At 39.6% G+C, this 17,501-nt stretch overlaps 1 long non-coding RNA gene across 2 annotated transcripts in view; it reads right to left on the bottom strand.

Moving 5' to 3' along the window:
* Window positions 1–3,847: 3,847 nt before the first annotated feature.
* Window positions 3,848–17,501, bottom strand: part of LOC132406996 (uncharacterized) — a 59,296-nt gene continuing 45,642 nt past the window's right edge. Inside the window, exons 3-4 of one of the 2 annotated variants that reach the window (XR_009516330.1) lie at window positions 8,245–8,454; window positions 3,848–6,512 (exon numbers count right to left, since the gene is read on the bottom strand). This is a non-coding gene — a long non-coding RNA (uncharacterized LOC132406996). The remainder of the gene's footprint in view (window positions 6,513–8,244; window positions 8,455–17,501) is intronic. The other variant, XR_009516331.1, reaches the window with a different exon arrangement.

Below are 17,501 nucleotides of genomic sequence, written 5' to 3'. Positions count from 1 at the left end.
ATTTGACCAATAAAACATGAAAGAACAATCGTAAACCCTCACAGCTCCCGATGACCTTTTGATTTTTGTCTCTAAGGCCAACGTGCGAACAGCCTTCAAGAGGGTGAGCCCACAAAAAGCAACCGTCCCAGATGGGGTACCTGGTCAAATCCTAAAGACCTGTATTGATCAACTGACTAGAGTGATGATTGAAATCGTTAACCTCTCACTTTGGCAGTCTGAGATACCAATCTGCTGCAAGCAGACTTCATTTATTAAGAAAAGCAGGGTAACCTGCCTCAACGACTATCATCCAGTGGCACTTACATCCACTGTGATGAGGCACATCAACTCCTGCCTGAGAAGCAATTTGCATCCATTCCAATTTTCTGTCTGGAGCAATAGGGCCACAGTAGATGCTATTTCATTGGCTCTTCACTCAACCCTGGAATATTTGGACAGCAAAGATGCATACATCAGGATGCTCTTTATTGACTACAACTCAACATTCAATACCATCATCCCCTTAAAATTAATCAATAAGCTTCAAGACCCTAGCCTCTGTACCCCCTTTTGCAATTAGATCCTCAATTTCCCCACTTGAAGACCCCAGTCAGTTTGGATTGGCACCAACATCTCCTTCACAATCTTCATCAGCACCGGTGCACCACAAGGCTTGTGCTAATTCCCCTGCTCTACTCACTTTACAACTATGACTGTGTGGCTAAGGCACAGCTCCAATGCCATAGTCAAGTTTGCTGATGACACCATTGTCATGGGCCAAATCAAAGGTGGTAATGAATCAGCATACAGAAAAAGATTAGAATATTTGGTTGGATGGTGCTACAACAACTTCTTATTCAATGTCAACAAGTCCAAGAGCTGATTATTGATTTCAAGAGGAAGAAAGGAGAGATACATGAGCTAGTCTCATCAGAGAATCAGAGGTGAGCAGTTTTAAATTCCACAGCATTATAATTTCAGAAGAACTGTCCTGACCCAGCACATAAGTGCAATTACAAAGAAATTCCTTAGGATTCGGTTACTTCCTTAGGAATCTGCAAAGATTTGGAATGATATCTAAAACTTTGTCAAACTTCTATAGATGCTTGGTGGAGAGTATATTGACTGGCTGCATCATAGCCTGGTATGGAAATGCCAATGTCTTTGAATATAAAATCCTACAGAATGTAGTGGATATGGCCCTGTCCATCATGGGTAAAACCCTCTCCACCATTGAACACATCTACACTAAGCTTTGTCGAAGGAAGGCAGGACCCCACCTCCCAGGTCATGCTCACTTTTTGCTAGTGCCATCAGGACGTGGGTAGAGGAGCCTCAGGGCTCACACCACGAGGTTCAGGAAAAGTTATTACCCCTCAACCATCAGGCTCTTGAACCAAAGGCCCCACTTGCTCCATCACTGAAATATTCCCACAACCTATGGACTTACTTTCAAGGACTCTTCAGCTCATGTTCTAAATATTTACTGTTTATTTATTGTTATTATTATTTATTTCTTTTTGTATTTGCAGTTAGTTGTTGTTTGCACACTGGTTGAGCATCCAAATTTGTGTGGCCGTTCATTAATTCTATTATGGTTACTATTGTGGATTTATTGAGCATGCCCTCTAGAAAACGATACTCAAGGTTGTATATGGTGGCGTATATGTAGTTTGATAATAAACTTACTTTGAACCTTGACTGCTCCCTGCTTCTATACCCTTTCAGGCAAGTAATACACACTTCTACCACCATCTATTCAAAACAAAGTCTTGTCTTCACCTCCTATTATTAATGTTACTAATTCCTTTAATGATCTGCCACTTGGTTTTTAAATGCTTGACCAAAAGAAACAGACCTTTTCTTTTCACTTTATCTAGAAGACTCATTATTTTATGTATCTCAAGTATGTCTCCATTCCAAAAGGAAATGAGTACAAGATTATGCATTCACTCCCCATGGATGTAATTTATTGGTTTTGATACCTTCTCTCACTTCCTGGTCTTGTCTGAACAAATCTTGAGAACATGGGGATTTGCCAGAATCAGTGAGCTTCCTTTCCTGTTACTGAAAATGAAGCAGAACACATCTCACATAGAGATACCATCTACTGGGGATACTCCAGCACTAACAGATTCTGTTGTCGTATTTAGTATTGGTTTATTATTTTCACATGTACTGAACTCCAGTGAGAAACCTTTGTTTTTCTATGCCCTCTGGACAGCATGCCATAGATCATTACATTGATCCAGCACAAAAGAAAACTGAAAGCAGGATGTAGAGTTGTGTTGCAGAGTAAGTGCACTGCATAGTGACACATAAGGTGTAAAAGTACAAGGCCATAAGACCTTAAAACCTTAAGAAATTAAGAGCAGAATTAGGCCATTTGGCCCAAGGAGTCAGCTCTGCCATTTCATCACGGCTGATTCATTTTCCCTCTCAACCCCGTTCTCCTGCCTTCTCCCTGTAACCTTTTCCCGCAAAGCCCAGGGCAAGGTAGAAATCGGGAGAAGGATTATCTCTGATCTCACATTTGTTTGGAAGTCATCAGTTCAGAACTTTATCTCATAGTACACAAGAGATCCTCCGGTAGCTCATGCTCTCAGATTTTTGTTTTCTGCCTGAAGAGAAAAGGGAGAAGAGAGAACAACTAGGGTGGGAAGGGAATTGAATATATTATCTGTTTCTCATATGCTGCAGGAATTGCAGGCAGGGTCAGTGGAGGGGAGGTTGTTTTGAGTGATGGACTGGGCTGTGTTCCCAACTCTACGATTTCTTCCTGTCTTGGGCAGAGCAGTTGCTCTACCAAGCTGCAATTCTTCCAGATGGGATGCTTCCTTAGGTGCACCCATAAAAATTGGTAAGAGTCATCAGGGACAGGCCAAATTTCCTTGGCCTAGTAAAGGGGCTGGTGTTTTTTCTTGGTGGTAGAGTTGACATGAAGCGGCCAAGCACAGCTGCATTATATTATGCAAGTTTTCATCCAGTTTAAATAGGAAAAAAAATATGATATGCTGAAGGAGGCTTTAAGAGACTCTAGGAGATATTTTGATACTATGAATTAGCTCTCACTAGTGGCGGTATAACCACGAAGGAAAAAAATTGCCTGGGGCTCAGATGTATAACATGTTGAAAATGTTGCTGAACTTTTAGTGCTGTTTACTTAATGTTTATGTACATTGAATGGGCCTGGTAGAACCTGAATCTTTTGATCCAGGGGTGAGTGTACTAGCCCATGACAGTGTTAATATGCCAATAGTAGAGTAGAAATCAAAAAATCCTAGTGCCATATACTTTCATGTATTTGATAAATAAGACTATGGAATTGTCATGTGATCAGGTTTCTAAATATTGTGAAGAATTGCAAGGTGACAGTTCATTAATTACAGCCCAAATAAGAACGCTGTTCTTAATTCCTTTGAGTTGCAGTGAAATATTCAAGTGTTCATGGCAGATTAACTGGAACTGGCAATGACTGAAGATTCCCTGCTGCTTGAAGCCCATGCAGTCTTCTTCCAGACTCACACTGGATTGAGTGGCCCTGTTACTGGCCTCATATGTGTAATGTTGGCTGTTGCAAGTTAGACACCACAAAACATAAGAAAGGAACAAAAGGGTTAACATTTAATAAACAGGCCCACTCCTACCCCATGTTGATATAAATGATGCATATTCTAATAAGGTTTTTAGTAATTATAAATACTAACATTCTGTTCTTTGAAATGGGATGCCTTATTAATAGGTTAACACATTAGTGGCTTGCAAAAATGCTAAGTTACCTAACTGAGATGTATTATTTTGAGTTCACTCCTGCTTCCTGCTATGATTTTTACATTTACATTGATTCCATGTATGGCGAGTCTTTTAACATTCATTTTTATTATAAAATGCATACAATCTTTGTCAGAAAGAGAACATAAAAGGTCAAGCTAAGTTTCATTAAATTGTTCCTCTACCCTCTACACTCAAGACTGTGTAGCCAAATATAGCTCAATCACCATTTATAAGTTAGCAGATGACACCACTGTTGTTGGTAAAATCTCAGATGGTGAAAAGAAGGCGTACAAGATCAAGATAGATCAACTGGTTGACTGTTGTGCAACAACAACCTCGCACACAGCATCAACAGGAAGGAGGAATTGACTGAGGACTTACGAAGACACCCAGTCCTCATTGAGGTGTCAGCAGTGGAAAGAAAGGTTGAACAGCTCTAAGTTCCTTGACGTCAACATTTCAGAGGATCTGTCCTGGGCTCAACACATAAATTCAATAATGAAGAAGGTATGCCAACAGCTCTGCTTTGTTAAGATCTTGAGGCGGTTTGGTAAGTTGCTAAGGATGTTGCGTATGTAATATTTATGTAATATTTGAGTAATCTTGTGTCTATATTGGTTGATTAAACATTCTTGCTCATTTAAATAAGTAATTAAAGGTTATATGTAAAGATTCGTCAGTTGCGTAAGTCATCATAATACCACGTGTGCACCTCGTGTAAAATAAACTCGAAGTTGGACCTGCATTTTGGACTCCCGTGACTTCCTTTCAATTAGTTTAATATTTTGAAGCCACAAAACGTAGCAGACTCCCGTAAATTTCTACAGGTGGAGAGCTTTCTGACTGGTTGCAACACAATCTGATGTGGTAATTTCATTGCACATGATTGCAAAAGGCTGCAGAGTGTTGCAGAGCTTCCCATCAGCAAAACCATCTTCAAGAGGCAGTGCCTCAAAAGTGCAGCATCCGTCATTGAGGGTCTTCACCATCTAGGGCATGTCCTACCATTTTCTACATTCAAAGAGGAGGTACAGGAGACCAACGACTCAAACTCAATTATTCAGGACAGCTTCTTCCTCTCCACCATTAGATTTTTGAATGGTCCACGACCCCATGAAGAATACTTCATTATTCCTTTTAATTTGATTTATTGGTTTACTTATTTTGTAATTTATAGTATTTTTATGTCTTTTCACTGAACTTCTGCAGCAAAACAACAAATCTCATGTTATGTAAGACAGTCAAAATAAATTGAATCTGATGTTTTTCCAATTCCAGAGTAAATCCAAATCATCTGGACGACTACGCTTTATGAGTGAATAAAGTCTTTCCAAGTGTAACAAACACTTTCATTCGGTCCAGTTTTCATAACCTACATAATTTGTGTTAGCAAGTTAAACAACAGAAACCACAAATTTAGCGGTGATATAGAAACTGTCAAAAACGTAAGAGTTATGCAACAACTTTCCATATTGCAGATTTGTTTTTTTTATTCTTCTGCAAAATTATGGATTAACTCTATGGGCTTCTTTGTACTACTTCCTAATATTTAGAAATTGTTATGTATTTTCACTCAACTACTGCTGCAAAACAACAGATTTCTTGTTATATGCAGTATTGTGCAAACACCTTAAGTGCATATATATAGCTAGGATGCCTAAGACTTTTGCACGATACTGTATGTATCAATGCGAAGTGGAGAGCAAGTTTTAAATCTGGCAGGAGCAAAGGATGTTAGGAATGGTGACGATGGAGCCCCAGGGGAGGGTTGTGTGATAGGTGGCAGAGAAAGAGTGCTAGGGGCGGGTAGTGTGGGTGCAGACACACCTGGTTCTGGCACCAGGCAAGGTTATTTGATTGTAAACAATTGGTTTATTGATCAGTACAGAATGTCTCTCTGGTCCTTCTCGCTCCCTCCTCTCTCCCTTCCCCTTTTCTCAACCATGATCCCCCTCTCCCTGCCTCCTTTCCACTTACAGTTACAATAGAGATCTTAATCAAAATCAGGTTTATCATCACTCACATCACAAAATTTTTTTCTTTTTGCAGTAGTAGTACAGTTTAATACATAAAATTACTACAGTACCGTGCAAAAGTCTCAGATACCCTATCTATAGATTTGTGCCCTAGACATTTGCACTGTACCACAAGATAGTGATAATGAACCTGATTCTGTAACATGCAATCAGATGCTCCAACCCCAAATATTTTGGATGCTGTCTTGCTGTACTCCCACTGATCAATGCTGATTAACTGAAAGAGACTGGAATGAGCTGCCAGTGGAAGTGGTGGATGGGGGGTTTGATCTCAAAATTTAAAAGAAATTTGGATAGGTGCAGTAATGGGAGGAGAATGGAGGGTTATGGTCCAGGTGCAGCTTGATGGGACTAAGCAGATTGATAGTTTAGCACAGACTAGATGGGCCAAAGGGTCTTTTTATGCACTGCAGTGTTCTATGACTCTAAGAGGAGAAGCAGTAAATAGCCTATCATTCTTGTTTGCCTATGTACAACCTTACTCACTAAAAGGGCAAATAAATCAGGCAGTTTGTAACAGCAGTAAATTATGAAACAAACATTGTTTTCATTGTTGGCACACATATTCAAAAACAAATCGATTCTTTTGAAGCTCTGAATGTTGTTTGCAAATTGTATATTTGTGAAATGCCAAGATTTGTATAGCTCGTTTTCTTCAAACAGTGGGATCCAGCTTAATGTTTTCTTCAAACAGAAAATGCTGCACAGACTAGTCAGCATCTGAGGAAAGAAAAAGAATTAACACTTCAGGTCCAGTCTCTTCATGAGAATTGAGAAAGAAAAGCACTTAATCATTACTCCCATTTATCATCCCTATCAGAAAAATGCCTTTATCCAAACATCACCTTCGCCCACATTCTCTACTATCTAGACTATCTTATTTCTCTGTTTTCCAACATTTTATTCCTCATTTCCAGCATTTGTAGTTGTTTCTTTTTTTCATATACTGGGTGCTATTTTGTTTCATTGATAATTCTGTTGTATTTAGGTTTCTGTAGTGTGGGATTTTTTTCCCAACCTACAAGAATCTTATTTCCTCATTTTTTGGCATCAGCAAAGAAAGATGCCAATGGACAATGTCAGAAATCAAAACACTAAGTGATATCTAAGTGAATGATATGTCTCAGGACTAGCAGCCCAGCTGTTCGTCTCTGGCTTCTGTTAGTAAAATATGCTAGATATCCATTTTATTATATAAAACGTGAAATCATTGGAATGACACCTGCAATGTCTGGCAAGATACAAAGCAGTATAATGAATTCCCATCAGAAATGGAGAAATTTGGAGATGTGTGGGTTTTAAGATGCACAAATGTTTGGGAGGGGATGAAGCAGAGGCAGAAAGGAGAAAATGAAAGGGAATGTCTGTGATAGAGTGAAAAGCAAGTGGGACTAATTGCCCAAAGGGGTGTTCATGCAGGTGACAAGAGGTTTAGTGAATAATGAATGGTCAGTTGGGAGGAGGCATTCACTCTACTCACTTCATATCCACAATGGAAAGGTGATTTATGAGGAAGCAAATATGCTCAGGCAGTTTAAGCCAAGTGCTAAAACCAAAATAGAGTCACCTCGACATTAAGATTGATGAAAATTGATTGGATGCCTAAGATCTGCCACACTAGAGTATTAGATCCAGACAGCAGGCTGTGTCTCAAAACAACTGACTCCTTGCATCACCAGAAAGTTTCCTTGAGGAAGTCCCAGAGTCTTTCGCAATAGGAACATAACAAGTGTTCAGTGATATTCTTCAAAAATTTGAAGCATTAAATGAGAACACAATATTATTAAAAGCAGACAAATCTTGCTCCTTTTGTTTATTTATTAGCAATGATTCTTTTTGAAAGCAGAGATCTTTGATACTTGTTTAATGCCCAATTCAGGAATTATTGTAAGAATAATATTTCAGGCAATATAAGACATCAACAGGTCAAGAGGGGGCAATGAAGTCATAAAAACAAAGCCAAATTTGTCCAAGACATTTCTTCAGTCTCAGCTGGATTTATGTGCATTGTCCTGGAATTACTTCACAAAAATAAATATTAGAGCCTTGGTGATTATACAAGGAAAGGCCAAGTGTCTCTGGAGCTGCAAACCAAACAATAAACATGGGTTTGCTCTTGGTGTGGTTACCAGCAATAGTAAATTCACATATTCAGCAGGCCAGAGAACCTTACGGAAATAGAATTGAAGTTTTACATCAAAAAACTATTAGAACAGTACATTCAAACTAATTTGTATCTGCAAAAGAGAATTTCTTCCGAAAATATGGCAGTTAATTTCTTTCTTCACCAGGCATTTCAACTTTAGACCTGGTAAAAGGAAAAGTATATTCATATTTCCTTTACTGAATTTTTTGTCTGTCCTTAGTGATCTTAGAATGCAGGTGGTGGTAATGGATAATTGTGATAACAACAGTAAAATTGTTTTGGTCTGTGGTATAATTTAATGCTCACCAGGAGATGTACCAGCGCTAAGGCAGCGAAACATCGATGAATGATGGTCTCTGGCTGATGACCCTGCAGCTGACCTAAGGGCACTGTAGGAAGTGTGGCAGGCAGCAAAGCCGAGCAGGAACCACCTTCCTGTAAATCTCATTGTGTGGGCATATCTGTCATCCAGTGCAGTGAGGAAGAGCTCCATGTTTTATTGAACATTATTCAACTCTAATCAAACGAGAAATGTGAACATTTTATAACACGACATCACCCATGTCTCCAGCTCTGCACCAATTCCTGCATACAACCTTGCCATCTGCTACCTTTCTGCTATGATGTGAACCCACTACTCCCTCAACAACCTGCCTCCAGCATTTTTGAGTTCAGAACCAACCAGTCATGTATTCTTTTCCCAGCAAGAGCCTAGCAACCCATATTTGTTGTTTAAAACATGTTTTTAATGAATTTTGTAAGCAGCTTGTACAAGACAATTTGTTGATGCTGAAGACAAAAGAGAACACACTTACTTTAATTTAGAACATAAACAGTACACTAAACAGGCCAAGCAGCAGCTATAAAGGCAAATGGTGTAAATTGACATTTTGGGTTGAGACCCTGCTTTAGGAGCTGATTATTGACTTCACAAGGATGAAACCAGAGGTCCATGAACCAGTCCTCTTCAGAATACTGTATTTTGTGTTAAAACGATCGAATATCGATTAGCCATGAGCTGATAGATTAAACAGAGGCCCATCTATTCTCAACAGTAGATGTAGAAGATGCCATGATACTACTTTTTGAAGAAGAGTTGTTTGGTTCTGAGAGCAAGGAATAAGCTGAGGTTTGAGGTTTGACCGATTTAAGTGCCAGGCCAAACTGGAAAGCTCAAGTATGTGCCAAATCATGGTGGTGGGACCAGGTCCTAAGAATTTATAGAAGTGGTAGGGCCCAGGTCCGAGAGTGAGGAACAACCTGCTGTTTGGCCATTTTAAGTGCTGGGCCAGATTGAAAAGGTCAGGCTGTTGGGGCCGGAGGTGAGGGACGGGTGGGTGTTAATTTCACTGGTCCACGAGGTTTATTCATTTCTGCGCCGAACTGAGGCTGTGGCCTGTAACTAATGGGCTCCTGGATCGACTGTGACAGGCTTTGTGTCCTGTGGACTCACTTCCATGAACCTCAATTCTAAATGTTATCTGCTTAGTTTTATTGTTTGTACAATTTGTTTTTTGGTCTGCACATTGGATGTTTGACAGTCTCTTTCTAAAACGGGTTCTACTGGGTTTCTTTGTTTTGTGGCTGCCTGTAAGGAGATGAATCTCAAGGTTGTATATACTATCCATATTTTCTTAATAAACTTTGAACCTTTTGAACTTTGACTTAGCCTGGTGTCTGGACAAGGATTAACACCACATCCAACGTTATTGAAGAGGGCAGTGGTTGTTCCATGTGCTGATCAGATCCTAAACTGTCTCTAACTATTTCTTCTTGGTGAGTAATATGGCTGTGGCTGGTCATTAGGCTTCTTACCTCAGAGAAGTCCCTGGGCTAGAAGAAAGCAAGAAAGCAACTTTCATTAGATCCAAAAGATAATGAGAGACAACAAGGGCACACACTACCCAAGTGACCCACAATTCACAAAGGTGATTCCAGGAATGCAAGGATTATCATATGAGGAATGTTTGATAGTTCTCTGTCTGTACTTGCTGGAATTTAGAAGGATGAGGGGCGATCTCACTGAAAGCTTTTGAATATTGAAAGGCCTAGACGCAGTAGATATGGAAAGGATGTTTTTCATGGTGTGGGGTGGGAGGGTGGTTCTGGAACATGATAGCCATAGCCTCAGGATAGCGGGGTATCCATTTAAAATAGTTGTAGGGAAATTTCTTCAGCCAGGGAGTGGGGAATTCATGGAATTTGTTAACACAGGCAGCTGTGGAGGCCAGGTCGTTGGGTGTATTTAAGGCAGAGCTTGATAGATTCTTGATTGGACAAGGCATCAAAGGTTACAGGGAGAAGGCCGGGGAATGGGGCTGAGGAGGGGAGAAAAGGATCAGCCATGATTGAATGGTGGAGCGGACTCGATAGGCCAAATGGCCTAATTTTGCTCCTGCGTCTTATGGTCGAATTTAGTGCTGAGCCTGCTCCACCCACCCAACGACAGTTCTTCTAGGCAGCCTCTGCACTCCGAATGTTGCGGCAGGAATCCCAGTGGAGCACAGGGATTCAGTCCAGGGCCAGTCATCACTGCATATATGAGTGGCTTAACTCCAGAGCACTATACTGAATCAACACAGACAAGCGTAACGCAGGGTCTTGGTGTGCTGCATTTCATGGTATACTACAGTGCCAATATTTTTAAAAATTAATGTATGTATTTTGATATATTTTGAAAGAGACATGAAAATATATGGACTTTTCCTCTTTGTCAGAGCTCCCCAATAACTACATATTTTGTAACATTCCAATATTTAATGAGCATTTTACAGAGATTTTGGCAGTGGGAGTAATCATTAGACTTTTCCACACAAGTGATGTGTAGCTAATGACTTCTGATAGCTAATTAGACTCATTTCAGAATAAGACGTTAATGCCCAGCTTTTCCAATCCTGTTAATTACAATACCTTTTAGTTCAATTAATCCATTTCTGGAGGCTCCTTAGTAATGCCAAAGAAATTTAAATTTTATTAACCATTCTTCGGCTCATCTCCTCCAACATGAACACAGCACTTCTGAGTCCTGTTTGTGAGCCTCATTGGAAGGCTAAGGGCTACAGTGGGAATCAATAACCTGGCTAAAAATACCTTACATTGCAGAAATATATTCGGTTTGATGTCAGAATTCAGAGCCCATATACCATTCTTAATATTTTTTAAGCTGGAAAACTGTTTGTCACTTTACTAAAAAACTTTTTGTTGGTTGAGATGAGGAGTAGATTTAAATGATTTTCAAAACAAAATGGACTCAATTGATTTTTTGAGGAAGTGACTACAGAAACATGTTTTGGTGAGTCAATTACAAAACCATGCACTTAAAGAGATTTATTTTGAAACAACATTAAGAAAATAAAGGAAATGTTGAGTTAATGTTTGATGCTGCACCAACGTTACAATCCTTTGGATTTGTTGCTAAGTTATTAATGCATGGAAAAATAACTCAAGTAAAGCCTAAATGGATTTAAATGGAGAACAAATTTATTCCCTGTTGCATTTTACAAATGTACAAGGTATATTCAAGGAAGTATGCATTGAATGCTATTTTTGAAATTCAGTTCCACTGACTTCATGTAAAATTAAACACTTTCCTATTACTGTCCTTGAAGATTAACCTCATACAATATAAAGTAATATTTGACACCAATGTTCCTTTCTTAAAGCAACATCCACTGTAAGGAAGTCCAAATCATGGTGAAAAAAAAGTTTAAATGGGATATTTGCCTAGAACTTCTTCTCCAGTCAGAAGCACTAAACAATTTTGCCAAGATTTATTATGGTGCTTTAAATGGAGAGAAAAGGAGGGTTGAAGATCAATAAGGAGACTTGGGGCAATGTCCTCAATGAGCAATCAGTGTTAGTGTTGAGCAATCTTAGACAGTGGATGGATTTGATGGGTTAGAGTGCTCCCCCTACCTATTTTGCTGAGTGTTGTGGATAGAAAATTACGTCAGATGCTCAGTGAGTGGAAGAGCTATGTCTGGGCACGGGTTGTGAAAGAAGAGTGGGAAGATGGGGAAAGGCAAGAAATAAATAACTTAAAGATGTGCATCTTAAAACATTGAGCGTCCAATACAGGACTAGGTTGTTCACAGGCATTTTCACAGAATTGTAGAAATTTACAGCACAGAAAGTGGCAACATCCTGTGCATCCATTGCATGTTAAAAGTGACCTATAAGTTAATCCTATTTCCCAGCTCATGGTCTATAGCCCCGAAAGACTTGGCTTTTCAATGGTCACCCATGGAATCCCGAAATGTAGAAAATTTGTCATCATCATCTTCAATGAGTGAGTTTCAGGCTCCTGTTGTATTCTTGAATTAAAATATGCTTTTCTCAATAACTCCCTAATTTTTCTGAATGAATAATTTACCTTAAATCTCCACCCTCTTCATATTGACCTTTCTGCTGAGGGGAGAGGTTCTATTCTTATTGTCTAGACCTCTTATAATTTAATGCACCTCAATTAAAACCCCTGTCCAATCTATGCTTCAAAGAGAACCAGATCAGCATAGACTATGCTTTCATGATGATAACTTTCCAGCCCTGGTATCAATCTGACACCCCCTGCTTCTATCATAACCGGGAGTCAATGGAATTGCAAGTCCCCTAGCTGTTCCATAAATAACATTTTGCAAAGTTCTAGTTTAATTGTTCTGCTCTCATATTCATTGCTTAATCAACAAAGGCAAATACCTTAGGCAATTTATTAATCACCTCAGCCATTAGTTCTGTCACATTCAGGGACCAATCTTGCAAATACCTCTGATGTTCAATACTTTTTTAGATTTTTTCCATCCACCACATATCCTCTTGCCTAGTTTGCCCTCCCTTCACACATCTAAACACTGGAAGATTCTCCAGGAGTAGACTGGAGACCACATGGGACACTTCAACATCATCGAAAATTTGGAAGTAACGTTTAGATATGTGTTGAATATTAATTTGGAAGTTAAAATGTAAGGGGAAAATATAGAGTGATACCAGGACCCTTAACAGTGTCAATGTACAGACGTCCAAGTCCACACTACCCTGAAAGGGGCAATGCAAGTAGATAGAGTGGTACAAAAAGGTGCATGGCACGCCTCTTTCAATACTAGAACCTTCATCACTAATTCCATTCCCTGTGGATATTATCTCACATCCTTTAAATAAAGCTTTGTACTGAGTTTTGTACTGAGTTCAAGTGAGCAATATCCTAAGCAATTTAAAAATGGAAGCCTGTAAGTTTTCAAGATTCAGTCTGTCAATATTTAAAAAGCTCTTCATTTAGTTTAAACTACTTCAAACCTTGCATTATACCCCATAGAGATTTATAATCATTTTTATAACATATGCTAAAGCTTGGCCATGAGAGCACAATAGACTTAACTTCGACTGATTTTTAAGGTCTGCGTTTAACTCTCATTTCAATGTAATTACAGGATTATTTTCAGAGGGGAAACATGAACCACTGCATCATTTATCTCTTTAACTTTAAAGGCATGATTAGTTTTATTGTTTCTAACAGTTCTACAAAGTGTATCACAAGTTCATTTCAAATAAAGTGCATCATTTATCTGATAAAGAATCCATCACAAATTAATGTTCTGAGCAAGATTAGGAACATGTTCTTTGAACAAGGAAAGGAAACACTGAGGAAAGATGAACATAATATCACTAATGGCCAAAGGCAGTTTGAAGTAGACTGTGGTAAGCAATATTAGTCACTACACGTGCAATTCATTACTTTAAGGTTATGTATAGGCCATAATATTTGTGGTAAACTCTGCTTCAAATCAATTGTATATTTTGAAGTATTTAATTTTTTTGCAGTAATAGTACCTTCACAGTAGATGGAGCTAACTGAACTTATTTACAAAAATCTGAGTCCAAAGATGTTTAGAACAGTTGCACAACTGACTTCCTTATTTTTTACTAATTCTTGAGACACTGCACGGAATAAGCCCTTCAAGCCACGCCATCTTAACCTAATCACGGGACAATTTACAATGACCAATTAACTTACCAACTAGTACATCTTCGGACAGTGGGAGGAAACCAGATCACCTGGAGGAAACCCCACTGTCACAGGGAGAACGTACTTACAGCAGTGGCGGGAAGTGATCCTAGGTTGCTGGTAATGTAAACTGTTGTGCTAATCACTATGCCACCATGCCATCCTTTTATTTTATATGCCAGAATGTACAGTAAACTTGGGGTAAAAAGTGAAGATCAGGAAATTCTAAATAGTGATGTTAAATAGCATGTACTTTATAATCTTTGATTCATTTTGGGGATTTTTACATCACAGGCAAAAACAAAATTTACTGTTTACTCCTAATTGCCTACAATAAAAAGATGATGCATTACTTTCCTGAACCTCTGTGGCTGTCTTGTGAAGGTACTCCCATGTCCCTTTTCAGTAGGCAGCTCCAGGATTCAGACTTGGCAATGAGAATGGAACAGTAATCCATTTTCAAGTCAGTATGGTATGTGACCTTGAAGGTGGATGATAATATTCCAACGCACATGCTGCCTTTGCCCTTTTGGTTGTTGAGGCTGCAGCTAAAGGAAATTATGCTGGAGTAGCCTAGGTGAATAACTGTGGAGCATTTATTGGATGGTACTCACAGAGGCCATCTTGATGGCAGCTAAGTGAGATAAGAGCTTGGTCCTGGTTAGTGTTGAATATTTTTGGAGTTTTACTTATCCTAACAAATGGAGAGTGATGGTGATTTAACCCATCTGTCTCGAAGGATAATGGCATTCACAAGCCTGGATGGAAGATGTGGAGATCCTGGGATGCCCAGTCTTCAAGATATCCTTCTCAACCTCATCACCGGTGCAGTCCAAAGGAAAGCGAAGCAATACATTTGGAACCAGCTTGGCTGCAGGAGCTGCAGGAAGGATGTTCAGTGACGTCCAGCCGCCTTAGGGGCTGCGCTCCAGGTTTCCTGTCTAGGTTTACTTCCGTAGACTTTGTCTCTCGCAAGGCTGCCCACAAGGTAGTGAGGCTACTTATCCACAGCTGAGGCTCTGCTTCATTAGATCAGGACGTGCGTGCTACGTGTTCAGGGGCCAGGCCTCCTCCCCATCCTCTGTAGTTCAGCCTGAGTCCAAAAGGAGTTCAGTTTCCATGTGTCACCTGAGAGGAGGCACTACATGAGGCTCGCTGTTGGAGAGGCGATGTACTGACAAGGAGAGACTTATGCATTCAGCTCTCCTTTTCATGAGATTTTGAGCCAGCGGTGGAAGCTGAAGGCCCGAGTGACAAGTTCTACCCGCTACACTATCACTCAGGATGCGCCGCAGTAACCATTTGACACAAAAATGGAGAGCATTCTGAAATAAACAGAATGCTAGAAATGCTCAGGTGAGGCTGCATTTGTGAAAAGAGAAACAATTAATTTTTAAAGTCCAGGATCCTTCAAGGGGTCCCATAACGGGAACATTAATTGCTTCATTTCAGCGGATGCAACCTAACTTGTGGTGTTTGCAGCAGTTCGTTTTTTTTATATTATTTCAGATGTTCAACATCTATATATATTTTTTTGTATGCATTCTTTAACAGTAATTTATTGTGCCGTGTTGGTGGTAGCAAGTCTTTGCAATATCAAGAGGCTGGTTATTTGCTGCAGGATACCCAACATCTTACCTGTTCCAGTATTTCTATGTGCTTGTACCAATTAATTTTCTGGTCAATAGTGACTACTTTGTAAAAGTTGGTGTGGTATTTGCATTTAACACTATTTTACCCTTGATATGCTGGAGTTTCCTATGCCATCCTTAGATTACTTAGTTTTGCTTTCTTTTTCTTTAGTGGGGTGTTCACATATGACATGGTGACGTAATAACATATGCCATTCACCTACTTTTACATATCACCCATAATGAATTATGTAAACAATAAAGCTATTGATAAGGGGGACTCAGTACTGGCAACGTTAGTAAATATCAAGGTTAGGAAGATCTGTCTTGGTCTTGTTGAAGAACATAATTTTCTGTCTCTTGTTCACCCATGCTATGGATGTTACCTTTAAATGCTAGAAATGTCAATAGATGAGGCAATATTTTCTGTCTTAGTACTGTAGTGCATCTAACATTTCAATATCCTGCTGAAGGGTCTCAGCCAGACACGTGGACTGTACTCTTTTCCATAGACGCTGCCTGGCCTGCTGAATTCCTCCAGCATTTTGTGTGTGTTGCTTGGATTTCCAGCATCTGCAGGTTTTCTCTTTTTTGTGATTGTAAGTATATTGCTTGATTAAGTATTTCTTGCTGTTTACATAATTCATTGCGGGTGGTGTGTAAAAGTAAGTGGATGGCGTATGTTATTATGCCACCACATCATATGTGAAGAAATGGCAATGGTCAAAGCAGTGTGAGGTGGCTTTCCAAAAGGCAAAGGAAATGGTGGCGATGGACATTGTACTCAGACATCATTATCCACGTTAATCGTTAGTGTCCATTTTCAACTACAGAAGGGTTTCCACTAACAGCAGCAGCACAAATGTAGAGACGTGCTCTTTTTCTTGGAGGACCCAGTTACAAGTTGAATTCAAGAGGACAACTAATCTTAGAAATGCTGATGGATTGTCCCATTTACCCTTGGAAAAGGGAATTCCTGAAAAATTTACAAAAGAGGACACTCCTCTTGAGGTATTCTCGCAAATACAAACCAAACTTTTCCCTACTACATCAAAGATGATCCAAAGGAAAACCAGAAATGATGCCACACTTTCACAAGTGGGGAGTGAGTGTTGTGGTACCGTTCAAGCTGTGAGCAAAGTGTTGGAGGAGCTACATGCCAGTGATCTAGGTATGGCCAAAATGAGAGCATTGGCTCAAATCTTTGTTTGATAGCTTAGGATGGATGGTTGTACCTCTCGTGAGCACAAATTTTTGATAGTAGTGGATGCAACTACAAAGTGGCCAGAATTGTTCCCAATAGCCTCCGTTACAAGCCTCGCACCCAGTTGATGTGTTGTGAAGCCTCTTTTCAAGGGCCGATGATCCAGAACACTTAGTCAGTGACAATGAACCACAGTTTTCTGCGGAACAGATTCCATCATTCCTGAAAATGAATGGACCAAGACATATTACATCTGCATCAGTTGAGGGCTCCTCAAACAAGCAGGCTTGATGTTTCACTGCTAGACAAGCAATCCCAACAAGAGACTACAGAAATGATCAAAATTGGGTACAAGGACAGAACTGGGCCATTCTCCTACAAAAAGATTGTGTCTGATGTCATCTGAAGATGACACCTCGAATACTTGAGGAAAGCAAAATTGATAGAGAATTGGTAGAGAAAGAAGTGGGCTACCACTATCAGAACCATTTCCTTCAGTGTCAGAGTCAGCTCCTACAACCATTATGGAAGAGTCCCCAGAACCTGAGATTGTTTCACAGCCACAGGTCTCAGCTACCAAGTAGAGTGACGAACCCCCAGCACCCCATCAGGAAAGATGTTATCCCAAAAGTAAAATTCCACCACAGCGATGAAATCATTAGTCCTGAATGGAACAATTTAAAATTTACTATGCTGTGGATGTCTGCATCATAGTTATATTATATCTGTG

Source organism: Hypanus sabinus, chromosome 17 (genome assembly GCF_030144855.1).
Source record: "Hypanus sabinus isolate sHypSab1 chromosome 17, sHypSab1.hap1, whole genome shotgun sequence".
Classification (NCBI taxonomy): Eukaryota; Metazoa; Chordata; class Chondrichthyes; order Myliobatiformes; family Dasyatidae; genus Hypanus; species Hypanus sabinus.
The sequence above is the reverse complement of the archived record's forward strand: the minus strand, read 5'-3'. Positions and strand labels throughout refer to the sequence as shown.